The sequence below is a fragment of the Piliocolobus tephrosceles genome, chromosome 8 (genome assembly GCF_002776525.5).
Source record: "Piliocolobus tephrosceles isolate RC106 chromosome 8, ASM277652v3, whole genome shotgun sequence".
In the NCBI taxonomy this organism is placed as follows: Eukaryota; Metazoa; Chordata; class Mammalia; order Primates; family Cercopithecidae; genus Piliocolobus; species Piliocolobus tephrosceles.
In genome coordinates this window covers 25,740,592-25,760,513 of record NC_045441.1, presented here as the reverse complement: position 1 = coordinate 25,760,513, position 19,922 = coordinate 25,740,592, and the positions used below count along the sequence as shown (strand labels likewise).

At 39.9% G+C, this 19,922-nt stretch overlaps 1 protein-coding gene and 1 non-coding gene across 5 annotated transcripts in view; both read left to right on the top strand.

Annotated features, from left to right (window-relative positions):
- The window catches only part of ELMO1 (engulfment and cell motility 1), a 590,246-nt gene that overhangs the window by 368,672 nt on the left and 201,652 nt on the right, over window positions 1-19,922 (top strand). The gene's annotated exons all lie outside the window — the stretch shown is intronic.
- On the top strand, window positions 4,543-4,615 carry TRNAK-UUU. Its single transcript has one exon. It is a non-coding gene; the product is annotated as a tRNA-Lys (tRNA).

Here is a 19,922-nt window from a genome sequence, read left to right as displayed (position 1 = left end):
GCCTAACCTTCTGTCTGTTGACTGTGCTGTTTTTCTCTTAAAACACTGGTCATCGTGGCTGGTGAGATGGGCAGAAGAGACCATTTCCTGAACCTTTATTCTTATTTCATCGGATCCCATGCCACGTGGTTGTCTGTATTTATGCTTGAGATAATAATATAATTTCTTTCATTTTTGACTATTCCTCTTTAGTCATGACCTTGAGTCCTTTGATTTCTAGCTTTGAGTAGTTCATGAGATGTGGTTGTGGAGGCTTTTTATCTCAAGAAATAGGAAAAAAAAATAACTGGAAGGAGGCAGTCAAATGGATTACTCTCTTGAAGTAATTGCAAATAGTGACTCATCCGGGGTAACGAAATCACTTTACTGAATTTCGGATAGTGGTTTCAAAATGGAGTAAAATAATTTTTAGAGTGCTTCACAAGTAACAAAGGGAAGTGTTTCATTAAGTCAGTTTTACGTTCGTCTGCCTGTGTACCGGGATGCAGTACAAAATGTGTTTCATACTGTAGGTCACAGCTGAAATAGTTTAAAAAGTTCCCCTCACCACTGCCCCATTATAAGGCAGTTCACCTTGAAATTACTTACTCAATAGAGCATTGTCTGTTTTCACATTATTGTGTGCATTACACTTTTTTATTCAAATTCATTATTTTCTGTCAGGGTTTATCTTAAGGGACGAGTTGCCTGGCACGCAGTGATGTGAGGAAGGCTGATCGTCATCTGTCGCCATCCGATTCCTGCCCACAGCCTTTCTGTTGGTGCCCCTTCTGGCTCTTTGTGATGTCCCCATAGCCCTAGGCTTCTCCCCCTCTTAGAAGGGCTTCTTGATAGATTAGAAAATAAGAATGTGTGACATTTCCTACATGCACATAAGAAGAAGCCACAAGACATATCTTTTAAATAAAAGGACAGTGTCCATCCTTTTAGCTGCCGAATAGAACCTTGGTCTCATCTTCCTGGAGTTAGGCCTTAAAACAGCTTCTGTGTTTCTCATTTGTCTCAGTATATTGCCAGTGTTTTATTGGTAAGATAATATTCCATTTAAAATATTTCCAAATGAAAACCATCAGCTACTATCTACGTAAAAGCCCTGTATCTAAAACCCAGGCAGAAATGGCTGGCTAAATGTTACACACCTTCCATAGCTCCTGGACATCCTCACACATAATCCGGGGAATGGGAATAAGTGCGGCATGAGAAAGCAATTTCAGGGTCCCAAATAATAAGAAAATGATTGAATAGTCATTTATTCCCATTCAAGCCAAGGTCTGTGGAAAAAACCCTACTGCTTTGGGCCTTGAAAGTCTCTGTAATCTGGCTTCTGCCTGCTTTTTTGCCCTAATTTTCTAATGCAACTCAAAAGAAAACTAAACTCACGACCAAAATCAGCTTGCATTTTCCCATTTGCAACTCCCTAAACAAGCTAAACCACTTCACTTCTGACTCCTCTTTGGTATGTTCTCTGCCTAGCTGCTTCTGGTCTAATATTAACCCCACATTCACAGCCAGGTTATTGCCACCACCACACAAAACTCTGGGGCCCTGGATCTAGGCTAAGTGTAATTCAGTGCACTTCTGTGGGGCACCTACCGTGTTGCAAGCGTGGTGCCCAGATAGGACAGCAAAGACAACAGGATTCTTGTCTTCATCCCCTCACCCTCCCGAGAACCCAGGCCACAGAGTTATTAGGCAAATACCTACTGTACGTCAGCTATGTCCCAGATCTCATTCCAGGCACTGGGAGTTTATTGATCTGGTGAAGATAACTGAAAAGTGAATCGTGAATTATTTCTTACTTGTTTGTATTCTAACATCATTTTAAGCTACTGAGCAAAGAGTAGTTCTATAGAAACAAAACAGAATGTTAATAAAACTGTTTTACCCACAGAGTAATCCTTTGATTTCTACCACTGTTTAGACAAGTGACATAGCATAGATTTTATTTCCAAATATTTTCTATATTTAAATTATACTATATATTTATACCCTATATATGAATTTATATATATAAAACATATGAAAGTATATGAATAAGTGTATATATGTATAAACATGCATAAATATATGGTATATTGATATATAAATATATTTATATAATTATACATTGAAATATATTTATATAATTATATATTTTGCATACTATATATTTATACTGTTTATTTAATTATACTGTATTACAACTTTTGAGAGGATCAGTATTTTCATTTTTTAAAACAGTCACATAATTGTTCTTGAATTTTTTTTCTGCCATTTCCCTATTCCTAAAATAATCACACAAAATCTGGACTGTATAAGATATATAGAAATATATTTTAATATTATAAAATCAGTACATTAACAATTGTAGTGACCAGGTGCAGAGTGGCTCTTTCCTGTAATCTCAATACTTTGGGAGGCCAAAGCAGGAGGATCTCTTGAGGCCAGAAGACAAGTCTGGGCAACACAGCAAAACCCTGTCTCTACAAAAAATAAAACAAAGTTGCGTAGACATGCTGGTATGTGCCTGTAGTCCTAGCACAGACCCAGGAGTTCAAGGGTCACGGTGAACTGTGGTATGTTCGTGAAGGATACAGTGCCACCATACTCTAGTCTGAGTGACAGAGCAAGACCCTGTCTCTAAGGGAAAAAAAAAAAAAAAAAAAACAAGCACACACATGTACACACAAACAACAGTAAAAACCAGATGCTTGTCTACTGTTGAAAATGTAGAAGTTTTAGAAAATGGGAATGATATTTAAAGGAGAAAATTAAAGCCCCTTACTATTCTGCCACCCTGAGATAACAGCATAAGCATCGCGATGTGTTCCCTTTTAGCCTCTACTGTGTCTATATTTGTATCCTCACATTATCTGCATAAATACATATGTTTGCATATACATGTATATATAAGAAGTATGGGGTCATACTGCCTCTGAAGTTCAGAATCCTGGTTTCTTTTTTCCTTCCCTCAAAATTATCATCAATAACTTTTTTCCATATCTTAAAATATCTTTCAAGGGCATATTCTTTAGTGACTAGATAGCATCCCATTGTGTATATATATATATCATAAATTATGTACAAAAGATGTCTATTTCTATATATTTAGGTTGTTTCCAAATTTTTACTGTAAAAAACACCTCTGGCTACCACCAGAATGAATCCAAAGGATTCATTTTTAATCCTTTCCTTAGAACAAATTCCTAGAAGTGAAATTGCTAGTCAGTGAGCATGTATGGTTACTAGAAAGATATTGCTAAACTGCCCTCTGAAAAGTTTCCTTTGATGTTTCTGGCCCCTTAGCCAGGGGTATGATAAAAAGAATAGCAACAATAAAAGAAAACCAAGAAACCTCTTTGTCACCTTGAGAGTTCAGGATATTGTCTTATTCTTGGCTGTTTTATGAGAAAGGTTAAACATTTTTTGACATAGGTATTGTCCATGTGTATTTTGTGTGTCGAAATGGTTGATTCTGTTGTAATTGCATGTGAGTGGTACCCGCCTTATGTTTTATGAAGAAGAGGAACCAGTGGCACCCCCTCACTGCAGGCTCCTCCTTGTTAATGGTGACACATGGTATTGACAAAGGAACTATGAAGGTTGACTCTTTAAGTAATAAGTAGAATAGATGATTCCTCGTTTGGGATGCTTATGGAGTGGTGGTTTTACTTATATAGTTTACTGCTTTAAAAATATTAAAATAGAGGTACTATATTGATTTGCATTTCGAGTTCATAAGAAGTTAAGTATTGAGGGGCCTGTGTTAGTGTGTTTTCACTCTGCTGATAAAGACATCCCAGAGACTGGGCAATTTACAAAAGAAAGAGGTTTAATGAACTTACAGTTCCATGTGGCAGTCACATCGTACGTGGATGGCAGCAGGCAAAGAGAGCTTGTGCGGGGAACTCCCATTTTTAAGACCAGATCTTTTGAGACTTATTTACTATAATGAGAACAGCACAGGAAAGACCCACCCCCATGATTCAATTGCTTCCCACCAGGCTCCTCCCACGACACGTAGGAATTGTGGGGGTTACAAATCAAGATGAGATGTTGGTGGGAATACACCCAAACCATATCAGGGCCCAAGCCCTATTTTCAGAGGAGACCCTTTTTTGGTGCTTCATGCACTTTAACACTCTGTTTTTTGAATTGCCAAAAGCCTATAGAATACTTTGGTTAGTATCTAATTTTTGTTAAGTTTTAGATTCTTTTTGAGTTAATACTTTTAGATTTAAAAGAAAGAATGCTCCTCCTCATTCTCAAGAAGAACTTGTTTACTCTTGAGCCTCAGCTCCCAGCTTAAGGGCTCTCCTGAACCTTTTTGAGTATACTAATATTATATATGTTGTGTGTGTGCGCGCGCGCGTGTGTGTGTGTGTGTGTGTGTATTTAAAGGGTGGATAATATTCCAGAGTAATGTCTGATCTAAGATAGTGTTTGAAATGGGGGCATTAACAAAGTTAGTTTTGCCTGCAGGGAATTTATCTTATTTTCATCTACTAGCAAGATACTGGGGGATGATCTTTTTAGCTAATGTTAGTTGAGAAAATATAAGGGGCCTGGATAGCTCAGTCGGTAGAGCATCAGACTTTTAATCTGAGGGTCCAGGGTTCAAGTCCCTGTTTGGGCGGATGCTATTTGGCCGGGCGCGGTGGCTCAAGCCTGTTAATCCCAGCACTTTGGGAGGCCGAGATGGGCGGATCACGAGGTCAGGAGATCGAGACCATCCTGGCTAACACGGTGAAACCCTGTCTCTACTGAAAAAAATACAAAAAACTAGCCGGGCGAGGTGGCTGGCAGCGGGCGCCTGTAGTCCCAGCTACTCAGGAGGCTGAGCCAGGAGAATGGCGTGAACCAGGGAGGCAGAGCTTGCAGTGAGCTGAGATCCGTCCGCTGCACTCCAGCCTGGGCGATAGAGCGAGACTCCGTCTCAAAAAAAAAAAAAAAAAAAAAAGAGAAAATATGGTAGCACGAGTTTTGTTTTTTTCAAGTTACACCAAATACAGGAAGATGTTATTAAATTGTATTGTCTTCCTTACTTGTTGAATGTGCTTAAATCTTTTAGCTTAATGAAATATGAGGAGCGGGGAAGGTAGAGAGACTGCATGTGCACCCCCACTGAGCTCTCTCTGGAGTTGAATTCTCCTTAGGAGATTTGAATCAAAACATCCAAAATTGATTCTCTTCTTGAACAACAGCCCCACTCAAGACTCTGAAACACAGTTATGAAATCTCTTGCTAGTTTCTTTGTGAGAGCATGAGGCCAGTTTTGGGAAAAATACAATTTTTTTTTTCCCTAAGATTGTGGGCGTGGTGAAGAGTATGAGATTTGTATGTGTAGGGGTGGAGGTGGAAGGGATGAATAATATATTTTCTTTCTTTTCTACCTACTATTCATGTAAATGGAATCCCACAATATGTAGCTTTTTGTGTCTCTCTTTCTTCCACTCAATATATTGTTTTTGAGTCATTCAGACTATTACATACTGGTTTAATGCCAGGTGAGATTCAGTTTTCTTTGTTCTCCTTTTAAGTCAGAGTTATTGAGGGATAATTTATTCAGTAAAATTTACCTTTTTTTTGATGTACAGTTCTTTAGTTTTGGCAGATGTATACAGTCATGTAACCACCATCAAAATCAGGATACAGGCTATTGTCAGTTCACCTAAAAGTTTGCTCTGGACAATGAGTTTTGCCTCTTTGACTAGTAGTTCTCAGTTGGTGGAGGATAATTGGTGGGGGAACGTGGTGAAAGTAAATCTAGGCTCATTGGCGTAAATCTCCACTAATCTCATTGAGTTAACTATTAGGATGATGCACTGATTCCTCGATAAGTGTATGCCTCCCCTTTGTGAATTGTATATAAAGGAATGTCCCAGAAGAGAAAATACATCACAGATGCTCCCCTTAACAGGATTACCCTCGTTTATTAATCCAGGTGTGGTTAGTTCCAAAGGGTGAGCCAGGACCCCTCCCTGACAACAGAGTAAAGCTGGTACCCATCATTCTGAAATCCATCATGCCATCTTTCACTAGAAGCCAGGGATGGCCAGACAAAACAAGAAAGCCTTGCTCAAGAACACACGGGACCACAGATGAGAACAGGAGGCTGGAAACCCGTGTATTTTCTGATCATCGTTTCCAATTTACAGCTATTATCCCAGGCTGATACTTAAATATGTGTTCTAAGTATAATACACACACACTTGGTTCACAAATTCCAATGGAAATCAAGAAAGGGTGTGATATTTTTAGTGAACTAAATTGATAAAGAAATACTTTTTATGGTCTTAGCCCTCTACTATAGATGAAAAGGAAATAAAGAATACAAGAGGATTGCATTTTCATATGAATTTTTCCTAGTCTCTCATATGTATTCTCATATCCTCTTCACGTCTGTTTAATCACACTCCCCAAGATGTGGAAGGCTTGCGAAGAGCCACAAAATGAAGAGACTTAAGTAGCATGGGCTCCTCTGCCATCCAATGGTGCCAGGAACGTAGGGTGATGAGGATGTAAGAGGATGCAGTGGCAGTTTTCCCTCTTTTGCCTTCTTGGATTGCTATTTCCTTACCCCCTAGAAGAATATTTTCTATGTCTGATTGGATGAGGTGAAGAAAAGAAAATTGCATTTATTTGAAGCTTAAAGTTTTAGCCAGATGGGAGCCAGCTTAATTTTCATTTGAATATAATTTTATTTTCTCCCCCTGTCACCCTCTTATGTTGAGTTGCCTCTGACAACTGATAAAATTCACATTTTCAAGCAAATCTAGGATTTAGATAAAAATATACAGAGAGAGCACACAAATTAACTCATGTTCTCAAAGTTAAAAAGGGTGAAATTGGAGTAACTTCACATAAGAAAAATTTCAACTTATGCTGGTAAGATGGATCCAAATAGAATATAACAATATTTTAGTTATAAAATTCTTCCAATTCTTAATTTTTAAGTCAGTAGGAACATTTTAGCAAAGTTGATTACAAATTCTGAGACCCATTTTCTCATTAACTTTTAGGATAAAATCGGAGATCAGTTCCATTTGAAACATTTCTTCCAAAGATTGAGCTAAAAGTGCTTGTTATGAAATAAATTATAAATTTGGGACATGTTATGAGATGTGAGACTTTAGAAATTTTAGCACCTATTAGTCATTCACTTTCCTTTGCTACAGTGAGGCACAATTTGAGAATTTCTCTTCTAGGGAATTTCTTAATTTTCATGTTTGCAGCTGCTAGAACTTTTCTGCTTTTAGTAACTCTGATTCTAGATTTTTTCCCCTGCCTCATAGATGAAGGGGTTGGGAAGTGATGGAGTGAAATTTGTTTTGACTTTATCAGACCAAGAATTAATTTACTAATTTGAGTGGTTTTCATCAAGAAACAGATTCTTTTCCTTCTAAATAGATTGCTTAAATCTATTTAGAGAGGTCTTAGGACCAGACTTGCAAGGTGTAGGTAAAGCACATTTTTTTAATGTCTCTAGTTAGACTTACTGGGAAAGTGGGGAGGGGCTTACTGGCCAACCCTAGGAGTAAATGGTAACCGTTTATTGCAGCTCTTAGTGATTTAGAATGGGAGTGGAGCTGTTCTCACCACTGGCAGGCTCCCAGAGAGCAGCAGCTGCAATTTTAGAGAAATGAAGGAGTGTCCTATTGTCAGGATAGAACCCTGACTCTTACCTGGAGAGATGAGGCATTTGGAGACATGTGACCAATCATTTCAAAATGAGGTCATTAACACTTTTATATTTTACTTGTAGAATTGTTACTTAAATTCAAACTGCTATTTTATAATTAGTTTGTATTAGCCACCTTTATATTTAAGATTTATAGCCTTCAGTAATTTGGGGGAGCATCTCATGACCTAGGAGTCGGGCTCATTACTATGTAATGTTTGTTTGTGGGGCCCAGACCTCCTAAAGGGGATTTCTGTAGGAATCCCTCAAGCTTTCTGTGCTTTAGTGAGCACCACTATCTGCCCTTTTGTAAACCAGCGTGAACACTCCTTAGTTTCATTATATCATTATATCGGGTAATGAACCAACCATAGTTCTCTCTACTCTCTCAGTTATATAAGTCTGAGACATTGCATGTTAATTTCTGAGCTACGTGTATCTTAAATGTTTTGTTCTTTTATGAAATTGATTTTCTTATTTGTGTTTTACTGTGGTATATACTAAAAGTCATCTGCCTTAACAGAGTGGGCCTCACAGGTATACTAGCAACTGCAATAAGAAGAGATGGGAGTATGTCCTGGGAATTACTGTTGACAATAGGTGTCATATACATTGGCCACTCTCAACTGTAACACTATCACATCTTAGTGGTCACAAATACTCTATTACTAAGAATAGGTAAAGTGCCAAAGGTTACAGGTGATTTCCTAGAGCAAGTTCAAGAATGTCTCTTTAACGTCACTCTCACTTGCTAACATACTGTACTTTCCTGAGATAGGGAGACTGGGATAGAGTTTCGCCCAGACAGCTGGGAACTGCTTTACTGCACAACCCATCTCGTGTCACCACAGCTTTCATTTAGGGCCTGCCTGGGAAAGGGATGAGGCATGTGAAATTTCCCATGTTTCAAAGTGGAGCGGGTGACCTACAGTCAGTTCCACTCAAGAGCAGTAGACCTGGGCCCAGGCCATCTGTGCCTGCTATTACCTGTTGGTCTTCTCCATTCTCTTAGCCCAGTATTTGGTCTCTAATGTTCAAATGCAAATGTTCTGAGCACCTCCGTAATACTGAATTTTGGATTCTCATAACCCCAAGCAGAGTTCGAACTGTTTTATTTATAAGCGAGAATAGCCTGCCTAGAGTTTATATTTCAACTCATCTTTCTGAGATTTGTGAGTGACTCCAGTCCAAGAAGAGCCTTCAAGAACACATTTATTAGCCACATGACTTCATTTCCAAGAAGCTTTTTTTTAACCTTTATGGTGTTAATAACACAAAAATTCTGTCTTTTCAAAAAAAAAAATTATGAGTTTCAAGCTGTTCCAGACGAACAATTTCTATTTCTAGTTTGTTAATTTTGCAATTCTAAAGTTAATAGAGATAACTTAGAAACAAAGTTGTTGTAATGTTTTAAACATCTGAAGCCATTTCTGAAATTATCTCTCTCGACATCTTTTCCTCAAACAAGGCTCTGCTTCTTTTCCTGATGATGAAGCAGATAACTTAATAGAGTCATTAGAAAAGGAAGTATGGGAAGAAAATAAATATTTGTACATAATACAATAATTAGAATATGAAGTATAGGAAGAAAATACTTTGCATTTCTGTTGCTCTTTGTTGCACATATGTTTAGATGTTTAGTTCATCACTGTACCTACTGACTAACAGACCTGAAAAGCAGTGAGATTCTCAGCAGGTATGTGCAGACTGGATACTTTTTTTCATGTTGATTTCTCACTTTTCTTTTCAGTTGAGATGGTGCCATAGCACCATGTGATGAGAATGTTTACTCTCAAAGCATCACGTCTGTAGATGAATGCTTGGGTTGCCTGCCACCCTCAGTAATCAGTGGCATCTATAAATTTAAGACGTTTACCTAAAAATGAATGGATGAGTTTCTGGAGAATACATGGATCCTGAGTTTTATGAGATCTTCTTTAAATTCTGACAAAGTTTGTCTCATAAATTCAGTGTGGAAAAAAATATTTCCTGCCCCAGAAGTTGCCCAGATAATTTACTCCTAAGTCCTTTTGATGAGTATCACTATCTAATCAGTCAAAAATCTTCTTGTAGGTTATCGTGACCCACTAGTTTTTATTAGCTGGGTAATGCAAGTGGATTTCCAGGTATCAGAGCAGATCAAAACATAGTGCCGTCAGTTTCTGTATTTTTAAAATTAATTTTGCTTTACCCGAAAACTGATGCGAGCTCTTGAGTTCAATGTTCTCTGTATCAATAGCTCTTTTATTTCTTAATTGGCAAATAATAATTGTACATATTCATGGGGAACACAGTGATGTTTTGATATATACTAGGTATAGTGGCTGAATCAGGATAATTAGCATATCCATCATTGCAGTCATTTATCATTTCTTTGTATTGGAAACATTCGATATTCTCCTTCCAACTATTTGAAACTAGATATATTAATACCACTGTCATCCTACAGTGGTATAGAACACTAGAACTCTTTGGGGCTCTTTGAGGCACAGAGGCCTACTGGCCTGTAGCCACAGTGCCTTCTTTAGAGAATGACCCCAGAAGGCCTGGGTACTAGGTACCAAGTGCCAGGAAGGGGCCTGCATCTGTGCTTGGAGAATCACTTCGTGCTGAGGAAGATTCAGTTTTGCCTCGTTCTTGCTGTTGCCCTCAAATGACTAAATACTAGATTCAGAGAAGTAAGGCCATACAACCAGGCATAAGTGCTTGCATTAATGGACATGCCACACTCAGTGCCCTACAGTTTTGATTCTGCCTCTTCCTAACGTGATTGTGGCTTACCACCTGGCTGTCAAGTGTATAAGTCTGTTCTCATGCTGCTAATAAAAACATACCTGAGAGTGGGTAATTTATAAAGGAAAGAGGTTTAATTGACTCACAGTTCCACGTGACTGGGGAGGCCTCACAATCATGGCTGAAGGTGAATGAGGAACAAAGTCACGTCTTTCATGGCAGCAGGCAAGAGAGCTTGTGCAGGGGAACTCCCATTTATAAAACCATCAGATATTGTGAGACTTATTCACCACCATGAGAACAGTATGAGGTAAGCTGCCCCATGATTCAGCTATCTCCACCTGGCCCTGCCCTTGACATGTGGGGATTATTACAGTTCAGAGTGAGATTTGGGTGAGGACACAGCCAAACCATATCAGTGAGTCACAGATATAACTTTTCAGATTATTTCTTTTTCCCAGATTGCCTGAATGTTGTTAGGGCAGGCAGTGTCTCTATGGTTGTTTTGTTCCTCCAGTCTGCTAGCGTGAGTGTTTTCGTTTTCAAAATAGATACGTTCAGACAGAGAACCCAAAAAGAAAACCTATGCAGAGAAAATAAATTGGCACTTTTTTCCATGTGGGTTGGTGGTAAAGTTATGAGATGAGTTAAGATTGTCTCAAGAGAATTTGGAGTTGGAAGAACAGAGGTCCAGCATGCAAACCCATGGAAGACCTTCGTTTAAGGGCTTCTAGAGGAAGAGGAGGATGACCACATGAAGGAGTGACTTGAGGGGGAAGGGTAGAACCAGAAGACGTGGAGGCACCAGTGAATGCTGCGAAGAGTCAAGTTAGAAGAGGACTGAATTCTTTCCTGGAGGATATTGGAGTCCTTAGCTAGCACAGTTCTCATGGAGGGATGGAAGGAGATGGAAGGCAGAGTAGATGTCAGGCCTGGGGTGATGGAGACACCTCTTTTCAAGATAGTAGCCACAGGTGGGTGCATGACTATAATCCCAGCTACTTAGCAGGCTGATGTGGGAGGATCCCTTGAGCCCAGTTCAAGACCAGCCTGGGCAACGTAGAAAGACCCCACCTCAGGGAAGAAAAAAAAAGGTAGCCATGAAGGGTAATGAAGAGAGAGGGCAAAAGCTATTTGGGGTGGGAGGTAGAGGTATGTGTTAGAATCCCGGCTGGGTTTTCATTTTGTTTTTGTTCATGGTAGTGTTTGGGAGTTTGTTTAAAGATGAAAGACACTCCAACATATATCACCGATGGACTAGAGCCAATTATTGTCAGCAAATTTGGTAGTCAGTTGTTAAACAGTGGGCAGCTTAGATTCGGCTACGGTGGGAATATTTACACCATAGAAACTGGCAAACACAACTAAGACCCCACCATCCCCACCAAAAGCTAGCTGTTAAACAGGTACTGCATACTGCTGAGCATATCTGAATACAGATAGACAGAATCCATTGTAGGAGAGACGTGCAGGAGAGAGAGGAGACACTGCTGGAGCCTAGTGTCTGCAGATGGGGAAGAAGATAGGATCTGAGTACTTATGGGGAGATTGGCTTTTAAGAGCAGGAAGGATTTTAATAGGAGGGAAAGTAAGAAGGATGAGAAAGGAGAGAGCCAAGATTCATAATAACAGTGATAATTATCAAGACAAACATTTCTGAGTGCATATTGTGTGCCAAACACTGTTCTGCAGGCTTTGCCTATATTACTTCCTGAAACAGCTACACCACTGAGACAGGTAGCATCCTTGTGTCTTCATAGATGAGGAATCCAAGGCATAGAGGGGTGAAGTAGTTAGCCCAAGGCCCACTGACTGTCAAACGGTGGAGCCAGGATTGGAACCTGATGATCTGATGCTCCAGCCCTCATACATAGTCCCCTGCAGTTTCTACTGCGTCGCAGAAGATATGCAGATCCCAGGGCAGGAGCTCCCTGGGACACGAGCTCCCCACCATTTGTTCCATTTTCTCTATGAAGGATGCAACATCACCCTCCTAGCGTGAGGGCAGTCAATGAGCAAGGTTTAAAGACAGTAGAAAATGTATGAAATGATGCTGTGGAACATGTGAGAGCAGGCTGACTAGAGGAACACGAGAAAATGCCCAGGCAGTGTCAAGGGCCCAGCTGATGGTTCAGATCCTGACTGCAGTGAGGCCATCTGGTGGGATTGTGTTCTCGCAGACACTTCCACTGCTCCATGTAGGCCCAGAGGAAGAAGCCCATGGGGCTCCTCTATGGTTAGGACTATGACAAGTGGATGCGGCAAAAGATCCAAGGATGAAAGAATTTAGGAATTTAGGGAATTTGGTAGAAACAGCATGATTGTAATAATGGACCATGGAATCTGCATGGGAGAAAGAGGTTGTGGTGGCAGGAGGAGGCTGGTTGAACTTGCAGTTTTGACCAGGTTGAAGAACTACAGCAGTGTACTTACTACTTAAGGAGGTAGGAGAGGAGGCTGTCTTCAAAAACTTGAGTGTTGGAATGTGCTAATTCTGGTGATCGTGCATTTTCTCAATACTCTCAGCTCAAGGGTGACTGCGGAGGGAGATAGCAGAGGTGAATCGCAGGAAGGGTCATTGGAGATGAGGCCAAGGGTCATACAAGTGGATTTAAAAGCAGCCCAGGATGATGGTAGAAGCTGTGATGAAGAGAAAGACTGTGACCATGGCTTGAAAACACTTACTATTAAATAATATGCCATTTGACTTCTGTGTCTATTGCTGATACTATAGAGAATGTTTTCAGTTTAGTTCCAAAACTAATTTGTTGTATTCATTAGGGAAGGAAAGTGTATGCCTGTTTACAATTTTTTAAACTTTGTTTAGTACTGACCGTAGGACCTTTTGTTCGTTTTTATTTTGAATATTTAGATTCCTTACTGAACCTGAAAATAAGTACCAGCATAGTAAAGAAATCTTAATTGGGTGAATTTTCACCAGGATTTAGCTAGTCACCAAAAGCTGCTTATTTATTTAAAATACAACCTACAGCCCTCCTCAGGTAATACAATCAGACTTGGTCCAGGCGTAAGCACCGTTTGAATGACAATCACATAAGACTTGAAGCTTTACCTTTCACTTCAGTTTCAGATTTTGGTCCCCTTTTCTCTGTTGGTCTTTCATTGAATCATACGAGAACTGGCATTTAGAAGTAGTAGTAAGGTATACCATGTGTATGGTGGCTTCTTTTCTTACCGGGAGGATTAAATAATTCACATCCTGGACCTCCATGTGTAGGGGAGCTGTGTCTGTTATTCTCTCTCTGATGCCTCTGGAATGTCTAGGCTCCCACTCACTGGGCTGTCAGCTGGTCAGGTCATACCAGTTGAAGGAAATCTCTCTTTTCCTGAAAAGCAGCCTGCAGTGAGCTGCTCACGCAACTGTCTTTTCCTCTGGACCTCATCTTGAGGAGAGCTTGCTACTCAGTTAATACAAAGTTCGACCTAACTGTGGTTTCCCTTGCTCAGGGGCAGTGTTTCCTCATGTTCTAAGTGAGATTAATTTTCATAACTTAATTTACCAGGTCCAGGAGGCAAGCTGCAGTTGCTATGGGAACAGTAACTGAATTTCCTGGCTTTTGTACATTTAACACATCAACAGTGATGCTAAAGTGACATAAGTATTTATCCCTTTCCCCACTTTCATTTCCTTTTTCCTTTGTAGATGGATTACTGTTGGGGAAAGGAGAAAAAGGATTTAATTTCACAGCCCAGTTTATCTGATTAATGTGTCTTAATATACACTTGGTGAGTTATTTTCATGGTAGTTACATGTCTAAAGGATGCTCATGTCTAAACTACTTCCCACCTTTGGTGCTGGTTTTGACAGGCTTTCTGATATCCCAGAGATCCATGTAAGAAATTTAGAGAGAAAAATGTTCATCCTCATAGCATTTATTGAACTTAACATGGCTTTATGTACTTTGGTAAGTGAATTGCAAATTTAGAATGCTGGGCTCATTCTCATTTCTTCTTAATCACCATGAGTCATTCCTTCACTAACATTGAAGGGCCTATCAGGTTAGGTATCTGTATACACACACAGCATGATTGTCAGAGAAATACTTGCATTGCATTTCCAGGCCACATAATCTTTAGCCTAACATTTGCATATTAATGGATAATTGTAAAACATTATGTAAATTATACATGGTGGTGAATATATTATCAAATCAAATGGCCTTTAGGGGCAATTACAGGATGCTGCTGTGTCAACTAGGATGCTGCAGGTTGAATGCTGAACACTTCTCATAGAATGAAATATAACCCGGCCAGGGTTTATTTCTGTTCAAAGTCACGAGTTGCCTTTCAGTGTGACCCTCCATTTTTGTTAGATGAAGCACATTTGGGGCCACAGAATATTAGGAATGAAAAGGATAAAATCCTGAATGAAAAATATTGAAATGTGGAAACCTTTTAGTTTGGCAGTTAATCTAAATGTCTGAGTCATAAAGAAAACCCCGTGAGTACTGATGCCGTTCAGTGTATTTAATATAATTTGCTTATTGTTCTTTTTTTGTTTTTAAATAATCCATGCTCATTATAAAAGGCAGCAGACAGCACAGTCTCCTTAAGGTACCCCACTGCTAAATGACTTGATTCTTTTATTGGCTGCTTACGTGTCCCCTCCTTGAAAACCACTGGCTGATTTATCACTCCTCTCCTCTAGTCCACCTCAATGTCTGGTTTGTATATGGTGGCCACAAAAGCACTGTGCAAGGAAAAAAGGACAGGTGGAAGTGAGGGAGGAAAGAGGTTGGGTCAATAAGTGCTACCACCATGAGACTGAATTCTGGGCAACCCTAGTCACTTTGTTCCACTATTCGTTAGGCCTGCTGTATTCTTTGTTTCAATAAAGCTTCTCTCTAGAACATGTGTTTTTGCATTAAGGAGATCTCTACTTTGTGGCTGTATCCAGTGCTTTGAAGGAAGGCTACCTCTGTGTAGAAACCCTTGGTTTTATACAGTAGATCTGTGCCTTTCAAATCCCTTGTACCTTCAAAATGAAAGAAAACTACCTATTCTATTCGACTACAATTCCATGTAAAATGACCCCCCCTCATCCCCATTAATCTGTCTCTGGTTCTCTGAGCACTCTGTTGTGTCAGTGACAAATGAAGGTAAAACAGTTTATGCCAAAGCAAACCTAAGGTTGTGACAGGTATCATCTTTGCAAAAGCAAAATACAAATGATAACCAAATTTGGCAAATTGAGAGTAGTCATTGACAGAAATAGTCATTCACATGTGTACTTGGAAATCGGAATCTTAGTCTGGGAGCCTCTGCGGACAGAAACCTTCTTGTCTCTGTCCTCCTGTCTCCCCTCTGTGCCTCCCTCCTCTTCAGCCCATCACCAAATTGGGCCAGAATCAGGTGTCTTGGGACATTACCCCAAATTTTTGACATATTAATTAATTTACTTAGTTTATAGTGTAAATCAAACTTTTAAAAAGCCAAAGATCTAATATTTCATGGACAGTAAAACTCAAAGGAATTATTGACTAAAATTTTTGTTTTCGTCACTTGGGTTTTTTGTTGTTTTTTATTTTATTTATTTTTTGACTTTTAGGTTCAGAGGGTATATGTGCAGATTTGTTACATGGGTAAATAGCATTTCACTGGGACTTGGTGTACCAGTGTCACCCAGATAGTGGGCATAGTACACGACAGTTAGATTTCAACCCTTGCCACCCTCTCTTCCCTCCTAGTAGTTCTCAGTGTCTGTTATTCTCCTCTTTGTGTCCTTTGTATCCAGTGTTTAGCTCCCACTTATAAGTGAGACCATGCAGTATTTAGTTTTCTGTTCCTGGGTTAATTCACTGAGGATACTGGCCTCCAGCTGCATCCATGTTGCTGCAAAGGACATGATTTCATTCTTTTATATAACTGTGTAGTATTCCATGGGTGTATATGTTTGGCCAATTGTTTAAAATTCCAGACACCCATTTCCAACCGAAAAGAACTATGCCTCATTAAAAAACAATTCTTCACTTTCTCAGTGCCAAGGCTGGAATTACATGATTAAACTTTCACTTTGCCTCCTGCTGGCTCTGTGACACCTGACAAGTTACTTAATTTAAGTTCTCTTTATGAAAGTGTGGGTAATAATTTTTACCTCATGGGACTGTTATGAAGGTCAGTGTGATCACAGATATGAAAGTCCCTAACAAAGGGCCTAATCCATAGTAGGTGCTCAATCCACGTATTTCCTTGCAGGTATCTTGTTTCCATCCTCTTCCTGTGGTGGTATCACAGAAACCTCTAAAAGTGATATTGTCAGAACTAAATGCCAACAGGTGGCCCATGTGTAGTTCTGTGCCTGCCCTTGGGCAAGCCATTTATTTATCATTCCTTTCCTTTTTCGCATTTCCAGCTCTGAGTGGTAATTTGGAGCCATTGGGATCTAATGAGAAAATGAAAGGCATTGTTACCGTTATTGCTCTGGTGCCATGAGGTCTCTGGTGGGAACATTTGAGAGAGGAAGACAATAATAAAGAAAAAAGAAACCTCCCTAGAATTCAGCTGTGCTGTCTGGGGCCTCCTGCACATGACTTCAAAGCCACGTTTCCTTAAGTGGCCATTAAAGTCTGAATCTCCTTCCCAGCTAAAAATAATTTCAAATGATTAACATAATAGTGAATCATTTTTGGCTCTGTGAGATATTATTGATGGCAGTTCATACTGAAAAGCAGTGAAACACAGAAGTGGCTTCTGTCACACAATGAAAGAAGGAAAATATAACAATAGTCCATAAAATAGTTTCTACTACACTATACTAGAAGATTGACGCACATAATATTAGTTTTCAGCAAGGATAAGTTATCTGATTTTTATGATGTTTCCATAAAAAGCTGATACATTGGCCCTAAACTTGCATTCCTGCCTTGAAATAATTTTAATCTTCCATTTTTGACAGCACTACAAAGGGTTGTGACTTGCTGGAACCCTGTTCCACAGAGCATCTGTCTGTAAAAGCCCCCACTGGAGTGATATTTTCCCTGGTGGATCAGAATTGCCTCCCCTGGGTTTATTTAAAATATTCATCAATATGGGGAATATATCGGAGTGAATATAAAGGAGCCATCTCAGGGTAGTTCACTGAGCACTGGAAAATATTCTGGCATGAAACTCTCATCTGAGACTCTAACCACAGGGAGACCTTTCCTTGCCTCAGGTGGCCCAAGTGGGACATCGTGAGCCAATGGGATGCCTCATGCAATACTGTGCCTAATGGGTATGCACCCTTCCCCAACATCCCCCTTGATCATTTCTTGGGTGTCCCTGTGAAAGGAAGAAACCCATGATGGGTTCCAGAAATCTCTGAGAAATCCTTTTTGGGGTGTAGATGAAATCAGACTGCTAACTGTAGATTTTTGAAACATTTCACAATCTTTGAGGAATCCTTTAACCAAGTACTCTCAGATGAGGATATGGCCCATGTGGAATCAGGGACAGTTGGTTTCCTAGAAGTGTCTTCTAGGCTTTCCTGGTCCTGGGGTATCCCCAGGGCTTCCTGCATTGAGATGCTCTGGAGGAAAGGTCACATCACACTCTCACAGAAGGAATGAAGCCCCGATGGAACCTTCAGAAGGTATGCATTTACTCTCATGCAGACACAAAATCATTTCGCATCAGTACCTGCAGTCAGTCTGATGAAAGCCTGGACAGATTCCCTTCTTTTCCTCACTCTCTTCTCTGCCCACTTCTGGTTGGCGTGTCCCCCACCCCAGTGCAGCAGGAAGTGAAGGGACAGGGTAGGTGTGCCCTTGAGAGCAGGAGAGAGGTTGGTGCATGACCCCTTGCCTTTTAGGTTTTTTAAGTGAATTTTAAAATTTACAATGAAAATATAAGCTAGCTAAGAAACCTCTCCTACGAGAGTGGGATTTTTTAAATTGTGCACCTCTGTTGCTGTGACTTGAGTGAAACATCCTAGAGAAGATGACTTAACATTTGTATGAAACCAGCCCACAGAATCAAAAACAGTGAGAAGGAGAAGGGACCTTAGCATTGACAGAGTCCGAGGAACTCTAGACTGAAGACCTTGCTAGCCTGGAGTGGAGTTTTCACTGTTCAGTAGCCAGTCATACAGTGTACACTGTGTGTGAGTGTACATGCATGCACTTACCTCTGTGAACACATGTGTGTGCCTGTGTAGAGTTGCCCTTTGTCTTTTCTTTGTGGCACTGAAGGAATAACCTTTTTCTGTAACCAGGTCCTGCCATCTTCTTTAGGGTTGATAACCCCTTGCTCTTTATTAAATGGTAGTAATGGTATAAGAAAATGGTGTTAGTTGACACAATAGGAAGTTGGAAATATTATGGCAATGCACAAATATAACAGAAAATGTTTTCCGGTCTGAAAGAAGAGATCATTAACTAACTGAACTGCCAGTACTCACTCCCCTCTAAACTCAATTTTCAGAGGAAGCTTGGAAATGTGAAGAGAAGTGTTCTCACTAATCAACCCAGAGGTCAATTCATGGTGGGCATGTGCTTGTGTGTGTGTGTGTGTGCGCGCACATGCACACATCTGCGTTGAAAAGGACAGACTAGTTTCTCCTTTACCAATGATGCTCTGAATTTGTTGGGCTGAGGTGGTGTTCCTGAGTTGGATAAAGCTTCTGTATCTTGGGGACATCTGAATGAAGGAGTAATGAAGGCCTTGTAAAGAACAAAGCTCATGAAAGAAGCTATTGTGTAGATTATTTCATGAGAACCTGATAGCTTAAGGGAAACTTGATGTCACTTCAAAATCATTTTCCCATTTTCTACCTAGAGTGACAGGTGGTAAGACACATGTACCCCACAAAGGGCAGGCTGTGCCTTCTGGAGATCACTAAGGGAGTCAGCTTTCTAATACTTGATTCTCCTTAATCCTATAAAGTTAGACATATTCCTAAATGGTTCTTAATTTATTTTTTCAAAACACACGACAACTGTGTACCACGATATCATTGATGTTAGCATGTTATATCAGAGTCAGGGTGTAAAGTCCAGCACAAATGTATTAAAGGAAAAAATAAGGTAAAACCTGCCATTGGTAATATAATTTCCCACAAAATGATTAGAATTTATGTCTGTCTGGTTATATGTTTGTTTTCATTTATTTAACAATCATGTGTTAAGCACCCTTTTCCTCATCTTTTCTATATTATACCTAACCTACTAAAAATATAATACATATATTTTTGAGTACTTATGTGTAGGACATTTTTTATAAGACTTTTTACATTAATTATTTAATACTAAAGCCATCCTATGAAAAAGATACTATCTTCATTTCCATTTGACAGATGAGAGAACCTATTCAGAGGTGCAGTAACTGGCACAAGATGCCCCAGCTGAAAGGGGACCAAATAAGAGCCGGAACTCAGGACTCTGACTCCCAAGTCCCCCCCTGGACTCCACTGTTCTTGCCCTGAGTATATCATTGTATTTCTCCTACTGCCCTCTCCACCATCACATGCACACTCACACAAGGATGAAATAGGCTGTTTAGATGATAGACGTTGTCATCTGTTGGTGCCAGG